Source organism: Anomaloglossus baeobatrachus, chromosome 5 (assembly GCF_048569485.1).
Source record: "Anomaloglossus baeobatrachus isolate aAnoBae1 chromosome 5, aAnoBae1.hap1, whole genome shotgun sequence".
NCBI lineage: Eukaryota > Metazoa > Chordata > Amphibia > Anura > Aromobatidae > Anomaloglossus > Anomaloglossus baeobatrachus.
In genome coordinates this window covers 446,159,423-446,175,141 of record NC_134357.1, presented here as the reverse complement: position 1 = coordinate 446,175,141, position 15,719 = coordinate 446,159,423, and positions in this window count along the sequence as shown.

Genomic DNA, 15,719 nt, shown 5'->3' with positions numbered 1-15,719 from the left:
CCGAGGATCTGGAAGCAGGAGCATCGCAGGGACAGCGCTGGGATAGCACCACGGGGACAGGTGAGTATACAGCAAGCAGTGTGTGTGCAGTGACATCCAGAAGGTCATCGGAGTTGCCAATGAACTCTGATGACACCCCCGCGGCATCCGCGCTACAGCTGGTGTCACCACGATGACTTCACGGGTTGAACTCTGATAACTCTGATGAGTCCCCGATGCTGTCACCACGATGCTCTGGCTTCCAGATCCTCACTGCACGCACACACACACACACACACACACAAGCACATATATACACATATGTATACACACATAGCAGACACACATGGATACACCGAGCACATACTCACACATAGGGCACATGCATGTATGCACTGAACACAGACACACACATATGTCTTCACACACACACACACACATACACACTTGGATACTCACCTGTCCCTAGCGATGTGGTCCCCGGCACTGAAGTCCCTAGTGCTGCTTCGGCTTCCAGCTCCACAGAGCACTGAATATTCAGTGAGTATTATGAGCGGCGGTCAGAAGCAGGAGACAGCAGAGCCGAAGAAAACAACGCTGGATACAGGTAAATATAGAAAATATTTTTAGTTAAAAGACCCGTGTTTTCTCTGGTACGTGTCAGTCTGATGTCACACGGATCATATCAGTGTGCGATCCGTGTGACACCCGTGCTCACGGAGAAAAAACGGACATGTCTGCGTGTGTGCGTGCGGGGCCCTGAAGGGTCACACAGTCCGTGTGAAAACACGGCCGTGTGAGTACACAATAGGATAACATGGGTATGTGTGGCGTCCGTGTTAAAAACGGATGTCACACGTAACTAAAACATGGATGTCTGAAACCAGCCTAAGGGTGCGTGCCCACGTACAGGACTTGCTGTGTCCAAAACGCTGCAAATACTGATCGTGGGCACGCACCCTTAAGGTATGTAGCAAAGCCAGGTAAGACTGAGTTTATGCCAAGCTTTATAGGGTCTCATGATTAGATGGACCTGCCTAGCTTTTTACTAGAACCAGGAAATGGGTTCACTCTGTATTTAGTGTACTGGGAGAATCAGTTTGCTGCTGACCAAAACTAAGCAAAGAGAAGTACCTAACAGTGAAGGTGAAAAGACCTGGTATGTATTGCTCAGTCTCTCCCAGATATATTGAAAAAGACTGCACTCTCTTTTTTTTTGTAAATTAAACTAAAATGAATTTTTCTTAGCAAAATTTGTGAATTTATTGTGCGGCGACAGAAATAAATTGACGGCCGTACAGGGCCTTTGTCACATACAATCACCTGGAATATGGGTTTTAGCAATTGTGTATAATGGTAAGGTGGGTTCTTTCCATCTGTGTGACGCCTTCCCAGGGTATGGCTGTCTGCCAGCAGGTGATAAAGAACAACCAGCAGATGGTATCACCCGATATTATTTTACCACACTACTATTAACCCTGTATGGTCCTGGTGATCTAAAACAACCATCAGATGGAGGTATCCTGTACCATTATTATATACAGGTATTAACCCTTTACAGCTTAAAGCCTGCTTTACACGTGACAATGTATCGTGCAATCGCATTTGCGATCGCACCCGCCCCCATCGTTTGTGCAGCACGGGCAATTTCTTGCCCGTGTCGCACAATGCTGTAACCCCCCGTCACACGTACTTACCTTCCAAACGACCTCGCTGTGGGCGGCAAACATCCACTTCCTGAAGGGGGAGGGACGTTCGGCGTCACAGCGACGTCACACCGCGGCCGGCCAATCGAAGCGGAGGGGCGGAGATGAGCGGGACATAAACATCCAGCCCACCTCCTTCCTTCAGCATTGCCGGCGGCCGCAGGTAAGTTGTGTTCATCGTTCCCGGGTGTCACACGGAGCGACGAGTGCTGCCCCGGGTACGATGAACAACAGGATGTGCAATTTTTAGAAAATGAGCGACGTGTCAGCGGTGAACGAGAAGGTGAGTGATTCTGCTCGTTCATACCTGTCACACGCTACGATATCACTAACGATGCCGGATGTGCGTCACTTACGACGTGACCCCGCCGACATCTCGTTAGATATATCGTAGCGTGTAAAGCCCGCTTTAGTGATCCAAAACAACTACCAGAAGGTATAGTCTACTACGGAAACCCTCAAACTGGGATTTTTAATCACTAGAGACCACCACCAGTACAACAAAATTCTTGGTCCTTACAACCGAAAATTGTAAAGTATACAAATAAGACCTCACCTTGGGGACATTCCATACAATTTTTTCGTGTGGGATTCTCTCTTCAATTCTTCTTCTTTTTTTTGAAAAAAATCCTTCTTTGGAGCGACTGTATGTGACAAAGGCCCTGTACGGCCGAAATGCCGATTTATTTCTGTCGCCACACAATAAATTCACAAATTTTGCAAAGAAAAATTCATTTTTGTTTCATTTACAAAAAGGAGAGTGCAGTGTTTTTCAATATATATAAATTGGACCATGGTCCCCTCACTGGCACCTCTAAATCTGCCAGTGCACACCAACTTTACTCAAAATCAGTCTCTCCCAGAGGCTGAAAGAGCAGGACTGAGATTTAAACAGGTAAACTTGTACTTTCTATGGGACTGGTTATTGTTATGTTATACCTTTTAGCTGAAGAGAAGACCTCCTGACTTTCAGTTGGAAGATTATGAACTCCATAAACCTTACTGTTTGCACAAGAAACTGCATGCCTGTGTGAACGCTGGCTCCTGAAAGCGAGCAAATTCTTACAGTATATACAGTACAGTTTCCAGTTTTTAGCATGTAAAAATAACATATCAAGAAGAATAATTTCAAAACCTTTTCTACTTTTATTATCACAGATAATCTGTACAAATCTATTGAGAAACAAACTGAAATAATATTGAGTCGGAAAAAATATTGTGGTGGCAGAGCTGTGAACACTCTCGTGTACAAATACAATTACAAAAGTAATTGCTGATGTGGTTGTGTTCATAATTAGCAAATCATATTTAAACTAATTAACTAGTAGTCCGTACACAGCTGCCATCATTTACAGTGATTCTGATTAACCCCATATAAAATTTAGCTTTTCTAGTAGGATTTTCCTGACATTTTCTTAGTTGTATTTTACTGCAAAAGCTGTGGTCCGTAAACAGCTTAAAACACAACAAAGGGATCTTATTGCTGAAAGTTGTCAGTCAAAAGAATGACATTTTTCCAAGGCATTAAATATACCATTAAACACTGAAGTCAGCCATCCAGAAGTGGCTTAAATTTGGCACAGCAATTACATTACCAAGAACTGGTTTTCCCTCAAAAATTGATGAAAAGACAAGAAAATTAGTCTAGGAAACTGCTAAGAGGCCTATAGCAACGTTATAGGAGCTGGAGGAATTTCCTTCCAAGTACTTGTTGTGTGCTGCATGTAACAACAATCTCCTGCATTCTTCATTCTTTTGGCCTGTGGGGTAGGGTACAAAGATGGAGGCATTTTCTTATAAATAAACTGCCAAGCCTGGCTATATCTTACCAAAACCTACATAAATAAAGTTTGCAAAAAGTATAGATCAAAGTAGACATTTTTGGTCATAATAATTCCAAACAAGTATGTTTGGTGCAACTTCAACACTGTGCACCAAGAAAAGAACACCATACCCACAGTGAAACATGGGGGAAGCAGCATTATGCTTTGGGCCTGTTTTTCAGCAACTAAAACGAGTTTAAACATACTGGATAGAATTATGAACTGTGCCATACAGTTAGGTCCAGAAACATTTGGACAGTGACACAATTTTCGCGAGTTGGGCTCTGCATGCCACCACATTGGATTTGAAATGAAACCTCTACAACAGAATTCAAGTGCAGATTGTAACGTTTAATTTGAATGTTTGAACAAAAATATCTGATAGAAATTGTAGGAATTGTACACATTTCTTTACAAACACTCCACATTTTAGGAGGTCAAAAGTAATTGGACAAATAAACCAAACCCAAACAAAATATTTTTATTTTCAATATTTTGTTGCGAATCCTTTGGAGGCAATCACTGCCTTAAGTCTGTAACCCATGGACATCACCAAACGCTGGGTTTCCTCCTTCTTAATGCTTTGCCAGGCCTTTACAGCCGCAGCCTTCAGGTCTTGCTTGTTTGTGGGTCTTTCCGTCTTAAGTGTGGATTTCAGCAAGTGAAATGTATGCTCAATTGGGTTAAGATCTGGTGATTGACTTGGCCATTGCAGAATGTTCCACTTTTTTGCACTCATGAACTCCTGGGTAGCTTTGGCTGTATGCTTGGGGTCATTGTCCATCTGTACTATGAAGCGCCGTCCGATCAACTTTGCGGCATTTGGCTGAATCTGGGCTGAAAGTATATCCCAGTACACTTCAGAATTCATCCGGCTACTCTTGTCTGCTGTTATGTCATCAATAAACACAAGTGACCCAGTGCCATTGAAAGCCATGCATGCCCATGCCATCACGTTGCCTCCACCATGTTTTACAGAGGATGTGGTGTGCCTTGGATCATGTGCCGTTCCCTTTCTTCTCCAAACTTTTTTCTTCCCATCATTCTGGTACAGGTTGATCTTTGTCTCATCTGTCCATAGAATACTTTTCCAGAACTGAGCTGGCTTCATGAGGTGTTTTTCAGCAAATTTAACTCTGGCCTGTCTATTTTTGGAATTGATGAATGGTTGGCATCTAGATGTGAACCCTTTGTATTTACTTTCATGGAGTCTTCTCTTTACTGTTGACTTAGAGACAGATACACCTACTTCACTGAGAGTGTTCTGGACTTCAGTTGATGTTGTGAACGGGTTCTTCTTCACCAAAGAAAGTATGCGGCGATCATCCACCACTGTTGTCATCCGTGGACGCCCAGGCCTTTTTGAGTTCCCAAGCTCACCAGTCAATTCCTTTTTTCTCAGAATGTACCCGACTGTTGATTTTGCTACTCCAAGCATGTCTGCTATCTCTCTGATGGATTTTTTCTTTTTTTTCAGCCTCAGGATTTTCTGCTTCACCTCAATTGAGAGTCCCTTAGACCGCATGTTGTCTGGTCATAGCAACAGCTTCAAAACGCAAAACCACACACCTGTAATCAACCCCAGACCTTTTAACTACTTCATTGATTACAGGTTAACGAGGGAGACGCCTTCAGAGTTAATTGCAGCCCTTAGAGTCCCTTGTCCAATTACTTTTGGTCCCTTGAAAAAGAGGAGGCTATGCATTACAGAGCTATGATTCCTAAACCCTTTCTCCGATTTGGATGTGAAAACTCTCATATTGCAGCTGGGAGTGTGCACCTTCAGCCCATATTATATATATAATTGTATTTCTGAACATGTTTTTGTAAACAGCTAAAATAACAAAACTTGTGTCACTGTCCAAATATTTCTGGCCCTGACTGTATATCAGTCAATTTTGCCGAAATAAAAACTTTCAGGACTCTGCTAAAAGAGATGAAGAGGAATTTCACCTGTACGTACAACAACAACAACCCTAAGCACAACGCCAAATCAATAAAAGAATGGCTTTGCCAGATGATAGTCAATTTTTTTTAAATGGCCCAGTTAATGCCTAGACCTGAATACAATTGAAAATCTGTGGGGACCTGAAGAGGACGCTATATGTAGGATATGCCCTCGCAATTTGACAGATTTGAAGCGCTGCTGCAAGGAAGAGTGAGCAAAGGTTGCCAATTCTATATGTTTTATGTTGACAGACTCATATCCATAAAAACTGAATGTTGTCATAAATTCAAAGAGCACTTCATCAAAGTATTACTCGTACTTTAAAGGTGTGCAAATTTATGTAACAACATTATTTTAGTTAATTTTTCACCTGAAAAGATTTCACATTATTTTTCCATTTAATTGTACACCTATTATAGGTAACATTAAAAGGTGTAAAAAGTTCTGAAATTATATTTCTTTGTATGACTTTTTTTTTACGCAACCAAAACCTGCCATTTTACCATTGCTGTGTAGATATTTATATCCACTGTATGTGTGAAGCCCACCTGCGGTAGTCGCCCCAGGGACATCATTCCACCTTCATGGACGCCACAGGGTCTTCTTTTGGTATTTCTGGCTACAGGTATGTTGGTTTTGTATGTATATGAGTCGTGACACCACTCACGGTTTGCGGTCAGGGATATGGGTGACTGCCACTGCAGATTTAATGAGCGTCTGGGGCTGATGGAGTCTGCAGTCGGATGGCGTGGCCTCCTGTGAGTGAGGCTGGCCCCAGGGGCTCGGGTGTGTGGAACAACAGGTCCTAGAATAACTCAGTCTCAGTCCAAAATATCTTTCAACTGATCTTCACTCACTTTTAGATGTTTTGTGAGGTACCCGGGCGATGCTGAGATTAAACCAGGTGGAACCAGGAACTTCTTCAGGCCACTCTGAGGGTAACCATTAACTTGCCTTCCTAGCACTTCATGTTTCGGATAACCCCTGACTGGAAGTACCGTGGGGTCTATCCAGGGAAGTCACTACTGCCTTTTCTCCCCTTTTTGGCCCGTTTGCCGGCAGAGTGGACCAGGTGAGATGGCTTCTGGCTCTCTCTCCTTATGGGTCCCCGTGTTGCTGCTGAGGCTCGGACTCTGTATGGTTGGTGAGGTACCTCTAGTCCCCTCACCGGCAGGTTTAGCAGACCAATAAATGGACGTTTACTCTAGGGACCTGTTCCCCATGCATGCCTACTCACCAGCAGTCCCCATACTCGACTGCCTCTCTTCAGGTGTCTTTTCTGATTGAATCTCTGGTAACTGTTCTCCCCCGCTAACGGCTACTTCACGTGCAGGGTCTCACTGAGTAAAGATCAGTTGAAAGACATTTTGGACTGACACTGAGTTATTCTGGGTCCTGTGGTTCTTCCCACCCAAGCCCCTGGGGCCAGCCTCACTCACGGGAGGCCACACCATCCAACTGCAGACTCCATCAGCCCCAGACGCTCGTTAAATCTGCAGTGGCAGTCACGCATATCCCTAACCGCAAACTGTGAGTGGCGTCACGACTCATATACATACAAAACCGACATACCTGTTGCCAGAAATACCAAAAGAAGACCCTGTGGCATCCATGAAAGTGGAATGATGTCCCTGGGGTGATCCAGTCCCTGCGCCCCGACCTGAAGTGGACACAGTACCTCCACAAATAAAGAAAGAACTGCAACTTTTGCCCTTGGCTCACCTGTTTGCCAGGTACATGATGCACAAGCTGCCATCCCGACCTGAAGCGGTCACAGCACCCTCTCCGCTGGAGAGGGATTCATCGTCCTGCCTGGCTGCTGAAAGCTCATCCCCAGAGCTGATACTCGCCCGACCGGAGGAGGTCGCAGCACCCTCTAAGAGAGAGGGAGGCTCTGAGGCCGCGCTGCTGTTCCCCCAACAACCGGAAGAGGTTGCAGCACTCTTCACCAGGGAGGAAGAAGAGGCCTTACAGCCATCACTGCTGGTTCCCAGCCGACCGGAGGAGGTTGCAGCACCCTCTGAGAGAGAGGGAGGCCCTGAGGTTGCGCTGCTGTCCCCCCACCAACCGGAAGAGGTAGATAGAGTAGACGTCCATTTATTGATCTGCTAAACCTGCCGGTGAGGGGACTAGAGGTACCTCACCAACCATACAGAGTCCGAGCCTCAGCAGCAACACGGGGAGCCATAAGGAGACAGAGCCAGAAGCCATCTCACCTGGTCCACGCTGCCGGCAAACGGGCCAAAAAGGGGAGAAAAGGCAGTAGTGACTTCCCTGGATAGACCCCACGGTACTTCCAGTCAGGGGTTATCTGAAACATGAAGTCATAGGAAGGCGAGTTAATGGTTACCCTCAGAGCGGCCTGAAGGAGTTCCTGGTTCCACCTGGTTTAATCTCAGCATCGCCCGGGTACCTCACAAAAACACTGAAGTGAGTAAAGAGAGTTGAAAGACTTTCTGGACTGAGACTGAGTTATTCTAGGACCTGTTGTTCTACACACCCGAGATCCTGGGGCCAGCCTCACTCACGGGAGGCCACACCATCCGACTGCAGAGCCTATCAGCCCCAGACGCTCATTAAATTTGCAGTGGCAGTCACCCATATCCCTGACCGCAAACTGTGAGTGGCGTCATGACACATATCATACAAAACAGAGATACTTGTTGCCATATATTCAGAAGAAGACCGTTTGGCGTCCCTGAAGGTGGAATGATGTCCCTGGGGCGACTGCTAGGCTTAACATATGCACCTTAAAGGGAACCTGTCAGAAATTTAGCTTGAAACCTAAAAGTTTCCCCTTCTGCAGCTCGTGGGCTGCATTCTAGCAAGGTTTCTATACTTTTTTGCCCCCTTTTAAACCAAATTAAATACTTTATAAACTTGTACCTTTTGGTATGAAAATCTTGTAAATTATCCATGGGGGCGGGCTCTCTGGTGTCTGTTGCTGTCCCTCCTGCACATTGACGCCGTCCCCCCACGCTCCATTTCGTACATCAGGACGCCGCCCACTGCGCCCGAGGTGCCGCCCACGCCAGGACTGCTGGTGACGTGTGTCACAGGCACGAGTTATGGGCGGCGCTGTGATTGCATCTCAAGTGCCCGCCCATAATCTCGTGGACGCGCTGTCCCCACTGCCTCCAGCGTTCTGCGCAAGCGCACGCTGGCCAGATGACCCGACGTCACCTCTTTCCCATCTTGCCCTGCTGCAGGGTAAGATGGGAAGGAGGTGACGTCGGGTCATCTGGCCAGCGAGCGCTTGCGCAGAACGCTGGAGGAAGAGGGGAAAGTGCGGTCACGAGGTTATGGGCGGCGCTCACTGAGGACAATCACAGCGCCGCCCATAACCTCGTGCCTGCGCAAAACGTCACCAGCGGTCACACGTGCACACACTGCACAGTCCCACAGCGCATATGCGGGACCTCGGGCGCCCAGGGGCGGCGTCCTGAGGTATGAAATTCAGCGTTGGGGGCAGCGTAAATCGGCAGGAGGACAGTAACGGACACCAGGCAGCCCGCCCCCATGGATAATTTACAAAATTTGCATAGCAAAAGGTACAAGTTTATAAAGTATTTAATTTGGTTTAAAAGGGGCCACAAAAAGTATAGAAACCTTGCTAGAATGCAGCCCACGAGCTGCAGAGGGGGAAACTTTTATGTTTCAAGCTAAATTTCTGATGACAGGTTCCCTTTAACACTTTCGAGGTTGCAGGACTAACCATACATCTGGTTACTCTGTGCAATTGCCAGCTGGTTTAATCTATGGAGATAAGACCATAGGAAGCTAATGAATGTACAGGTCCATATATATTTGGGCACTGACACAAATTTTGTTGTTTTTTTTACCTGTTTACTGAAACATATTAAAGTTATAGTTACATAATGGACATGGACATAAAATCCTAACTTTTAGCTTTCATTTGAGGGTATTCACATTAAAATTTGATGACGGGTTTACGAATTTAAGCTTTTTTACATGTGCCACCCTGGTCTTAAGCTGGGTTCACACATAGCGACAGCGACAACGAGGTCGCTGTTACGTCACCATTTTCTGTGACGCAACAGCGACCTTGTATGTCGCTGTTATGATCACTGCTTAGCTGTCAAACACAGCGACGCAGCAGCGATCATAACGTCGCTAAATGTGCAGAGAGCAGGGAGCCGCGCACACTGCTTAGCGCTGGCTCCCTGCTCTCCTAGCTACAGTACACATCGGGTTAATTACCCGATGTGTACTGCAGCTACATGTGCAGAGAGCAGGGAGCCGGCACTGGCAGCGTGAGAGCGGCGGAGGCTGGTAACGAAGGTAAATATCGGGTAACCACCTTGGTTACCCGATGTTTACCCTGGTTACAGCTTACCGCAGCTACCGGCTCCTGCTCTCTGCTCGCTTCATTTCGTCGCTCTCTCGCTGTCACACACAGCGATCTGTGCATCACAGCAGGAGAGCAAGAATAAAAAAATGAACCAGGGCTGTGTGTAACGAGCAGCGATCTCACAGCAGGGGCCAGATCGCTGCTCAGTGTCACACACAGTGAGATCGCTAATGAGGTCACTGCTGCGTCACAAAAACCGTGACTCAGCAGCGATCTCAGCCGCGATCTCGCTGTGTGTGAAGCACCCCTTAATGGATCCAAAAGTAATTGGACAATTGACTCCAAGGCTGTTTCATGGGCCGGTGTTGGCAATTCCTTTGTTATTTTGTTTCTCAATTAAGCACAGAAAATGTGATATGAAGAATGACCACAACACTTCTGTTTGTGGTGCCCAAGTAGGATCCAATTCCTTGGTATGGTATGAGAGAAAGACTTGGCACTCAGATTGCTGAACAAAAGCTGTGATTTTTATTTTGAAATCCTTACAAAGTGAACAGAGCAAAGACGTTTCGGTCCTAATACCTCATACTTAAGCACATAAAAGGCCTGGAGTTGGCTTGAGGTGTGGTGCTTGCATTTTGAAGTTTTTGCTAAGCAGTAAAAATGCGGTCAAAGGAGCTCTCCTTGCAGGTGAAACAAGCCATCCTTCATCTGCAAAAACAAAAAAGAAATCTGAGAAATTGCTATAATATTAGGAGTGGCTAAATCTACAGTTTGGTACATCCTGAGAAAGAAAGAAAACACTGGTGACCTCAACAATACAAAAAGACCTGGATGCCAATGGAATACAACAGTGATGGATGATTACAGAATAATTATCATGGTAAAGAGAAGCCCCTTCACAACATCCAACCAAGTGAACAACACTCTCTAGATGTAGAGGATGTTGACGTATCAATATCCAAATCTACCATAAAGAGAAGACTGCATGAAAGAAAATACAGAGGGTTCACTGCATGGTGCAAGCCACTCATAAGCCTCAAGAATAAGAAGGCAAGATTGCAGTTTGCTAAAACAAAAAAATAAATAAATTAAAAAAACAGCAGAGTTCTGGAAAAATGAAACCAAGATCAATCTCTACCAGAATGATGGAAAGGAAAAAGTATGGCGAAGGCATGGTACATCTCATGATCCAAGACCCACCACATCATCTGTAAAACATGGCCAAGGTAAACTGTGATGGCTGCCAGTGGCACTAGGTTCCTAGTGTATACAGTGCCTACAAGTAGTATTCAACCCCCTGCAGATTTAGCAGGTTTATATACATTCGGAATTAACTTGGCATTGTGACATTTGGACTGTAGATCAGCCTGGAAGTGTGAAATGCACTGCAGCAAAAAAGAATGTTATTTCTTTTTTTTTTTTTTTTTTAAATTGTGAAAAGTTTATTCAGAGGGTCATTTATTATTCAACCCCTCAAACCACCAGAATTCTGTTTGGTTCCCCTAAAGTATTAAGAAGTATTTCAGGCACAAAGAACAATGAGCTTCACATGTTTGGATTAATTATCTCTTTTTCCAGCCTTTTCTGACTAATTAAGACCCTCCCCAAACTTGTGAACAGCACTCATACTTGGTCAACATGGGAAAGACAAAGGAGCATTCCAAGGCCATCAGAGACAAGATCGTGGAGGGTCACAAGGCTGGCAAGGGGTACAAAACCCTTTCCAAGGAGTTGGGCCTACCTGTCTCCACTGTTGGGAGCATCATCCGGAAGTGGAAGGCTTATGGAACTACTGTTAGCCTTCCACGGCCTGGACAGCCTTTGAAAGTTTCCACCCGTGCCGAGGCCAGGCTTGTCCAAAGAGTCAAGGCTAACCCAAGGACAACAAGGAAGGAGCTCCGGGAAGATCTCATGGCAGTGGGGACATTGGTTTCAGTCAATACCATAAGTAACGTACTCCACCGCAATGGTCTCCGTTCCAGACGAGCCCGTAAGGTACCTTTACTTTCAAAGCGTCATGTCAAGGCTCGTCTACAGTTTGCTCATGATCACTTGGAGGACTCTGAGACAGACTGGTTCAAGGTTCTCTGGTCTGATGAGACCAAGATCGAGATCTTTGGTGCCAACCACACACGTGACGTTTGGAGACTGGATGGCACTGCATATGACCCCAAGAATACCATCCCTACAGTCAAGCATGGTGGTGGCAGCATCATGCTGTGGGGCTGTTTCTCAGCCAAGGGGCCTGGCCATCTGGTCCGCATCCATGGGAAGATGGATAGCACGGCCTACCTGGAGATTTTGGCCAAGAACCTCCGCTCCTCCATCAAGGATCTTAAGATGGGTCGTCATTTCATCTTCCAACAAGACAACGACCCAAAGCACACAGCCAAGAAAACCAAGGCCTGGTTCAAGAGGGAAAAAATCAAGGTGTTGCAGTGGCCTAGTCAGTCTCCTGACCTTAACCCAATTGAAAACTTGTGGAAGGAGCTCAAGATTAAAGTCCACATGAGACACCCAAAGAACCTAGATAACTTGGAGAAGATCTGCATGGAGGAGTGGGCCAAGATAACTCCAGAGACCTGTGCCGGCCTGATCAGGTCTTATAAAAGACGATTATTAGCTGTAATTGCAAACAAGGGTTATTCCACAAAATATTAAACCTAGGGGTTGAATAATAATTGACCCACACTTTTATGTTGAAAATTTATTAAAATTTAACTGAGCAACATAACTTGTTTGTTTGTAAGATTTATGCATCTGTTAATAAATCCTGCTCTTGTTTGAAGTTTGCAGGTGTCACAAACCACCGGGGGGGTCACTCAGAAATCCCCCGCGCTGGCTACCAGTACGTCACAATCGGGGGGTAACAAGTGGGGGTCACCCCTCCTTTATACCTCCCGACCGACAGACAGAGCACGTGACGCGCTCTCTAGCGCCCCTCTTATAGTCAGGCCAATTATGGAATTGCCCGACAATAAGCAAGGAGGCCGCTATACTACTTATGCCGATTATTGAAGGGTCCCCGGTGAGAGTAAGGTATATATTCCCCCGACCTCCGCGGGCGGAATATATAAAATCTCCCCGAATCTCACTGGCCTCCCCACAATAATCCTTGGCACAATTCGCTGCCACCAACCGATTTACGGTAACTATTAGCCGAACACACAGACGTGGGATTCAAGATCGAGATAACAGAACAGCCCAAGATTAATTATATAATTTAATCAGCCTAAAGCACACTAGAAACTACAATATATACAATAGGGAATCTACAGAATATACATATGTCAGAGTACAGTTACAATCAAAGCATGGGTTACAAACAGGCATACACAGTTCCAGCAGTTACCTTGTTGCGTCTGGCCACAGGGGGGCGCTGTACCCAGGTTTCTAGGATCCTTCCCACAGATGTTTCCTACACGTGCCCCCAGCGAAAAGAACCCTGGAAAATGGCCGAAGTAGGGTTATCAACCTGGGCAAGTCCAGGTCCCCTCCTACCTTCGTGACCTCACAGGGAGCACTGCTCCACCCCTGGCTTGAGTTATGGACAATATCCCAACATGAAATATGGGCCATAACTTTGCCTGGGAGCGTCGTAGGCGGACGCCAACGCTCTCATTGTGACAGTTATGAATTTAGCTACAGAACGAGGGGACTCATGACCTGTCTGCCAGTTCCCCATTGGCTGATATCACGCCTGGGGCATTTCCCAATGTCCTGCTCCCATAAAAAGGGTGTGCCGGCATCGTCCGCATGCGGAGACACCATTTTTATGGTTGCCATATTTATCGGAAATATGGCTTGCGAGATATGAACCATTTTTTACTGGAGTCGTTCTGTCTGGCTATTTCCATAGCCTTGCTAATGAGATACAACTCTTGTTACAGGGTGACGGCAGGGAGTCATCCTGTGTCCATTGTTCCCACACCACCTCATTTCCATATCACAGGACATGGCCATGGAGGTGTAAGTGGAACACTGAGAACAAGAAGGGAGGGGGCACTGCCAGGGAGTGATGAGGGATTATGACTGGAGTCATAATTCATCTTCATATCCCGGGATTTGCCTCACACCTCCCCCCTTTTGAGGGCGCTAGGGGGCAGCACACTCCGGTGTTCCCCCGTGCGCCCGTCCGCGACCTCTCCTTGTCGGGACAGCCCGTCTGCGTTACCGTGGTCACGGCCCCTTTTGTGGCGAATGGTGAAGTTGTATTGCTGGAGCGCAAGGCTCCATCGCAACAATCGCCCATTCGTCCCAGAGACGGTGTGCAACCAGCTGAGGGGATTGTGGTCCGTCTCCACGATGAAGTGGCGCCCGTATAGATAGGGTTGCAGACGCTGCAGGGCCCACACTATGGCCAGGCACTCCTTCTCCATCGTGGAATAGGCAACTTCCCTTGGTAACAGCTTTCTGCTCAGGTACAAGACTGGGTGCTCTTGGCTCGCAGAGTCCACCTGGCTGAGCACCGCACCGAGGCCGAAGTCACTGGCGTCGGTCTGTACTACAAACGGCCGCGTGAAGTCGGCTGCCTGTAGCACGGGCGGGCTGGACAGGGCGTCCTTTAGGGCCTGGAAGGCTGTCTCGCAGTCCATTGTCCAATCGACTGCAGAGGGCAGCTTCTTCTTGGTGAGGTCCCTCAAGGGCTTTGCCAGGCTACTATAGCATGGAACAAACCTCCTATAGTACCCAGCGGTCCCCAAGAAGGACATCACCTGCTTCTTGGTCCTGGGGGTGGGCCAGGATGCGATGGCTTCCACTTTCTCAGGCTCGGGCTTCAGTGTTCTCCCACCTACCCGGTGACCGAGGTACTGGACCTCGCTCATGGCCAGCTGACACTTTCCCGGCTTGATGGTCAAACCTGCCCGGTGGATCCGCCTGAGCACCTGTGCTAGATGCTCTAGGTGGTCCTCCCAGGTGGGACTGAAGACGGCAATGTCATCTAGGTACGCGGCCGCGTACCCTTCAAGTCCCTTGAGCAGGGTGTTGACCATCCGCTGGAAAGTGGCAGGGGCATTCCTCATCCCGAATGGCATCACCGTGGACTCGTATAGTCCAAATGGGGTAATAAAGGCAGAGCGTTCCCTGGCCTTGCGAGTCAGGGGGATCTGCCAATATCCCCGGCTCAGATCCATGATGGTCAGGTACTGAGCCCCGGCCAACTGATCGAGCAGGTCATCGATGCGTGGCATTGGGTACGCATCGGCGACCGTGACAGCATTGAGCCCCCTGTAGTCCACGCAGAACCGAGTGGTTCGGTCCTTCTTAGGGACGAGGACTACAGGCGAGGCCCAAGCGCTGTTGGATGCCTGGATCACCCCCAGCTTCAGCATCTCGTCAATCTCCTGGCGCATGTGTTGCTGCACCTCCAGGGAGACCCGATATGCTGAACGCCGGATCGGGGGATGATCCCCAGTGTCCACGTGATGGACAGCCAAGTCAGTCCTTCCGGGCTGGTTGGTAAACAACCCCCGGAAGGGGTGTAGGGTGGCCCACAGCTGGGACCGTTGGTCCTCCAAGAGCTGGTGGCCAACCTCCACATCCTCAATGGATCCGCCTGCCCTAACCTGGGCTAGCATATCCAAGAGGGTTTCCGCTTCTCCCTCCTCGGGCAGGTTGCACACGGGGAGCGCACATGCCTCCCGCTCATGATGTGCCTTCATCATGTTCACATGGAAGGGCTTCCGCCTTCCACGGGCAGGGTCCAGGGTGACCAGGTACGTTACAGGGTTGAGCTGCTGGTACACGAGGTATGGGCCTTCCCAGGCTGCCTGAAGCTTGTCCTGTGGTACGGGGACCAGTACCCACACCTTTTGACCCACTTGGTAGGTCCTCTCACAAGCGTTCTGGTCGTACCAACGCTTCTGATCGGCCTGGGCTTGAGCCATATTGTCGTGTACCAGTTGCGTCAAGGCCTGCATTTTGTCCCGGAAGCGCATGACATACTC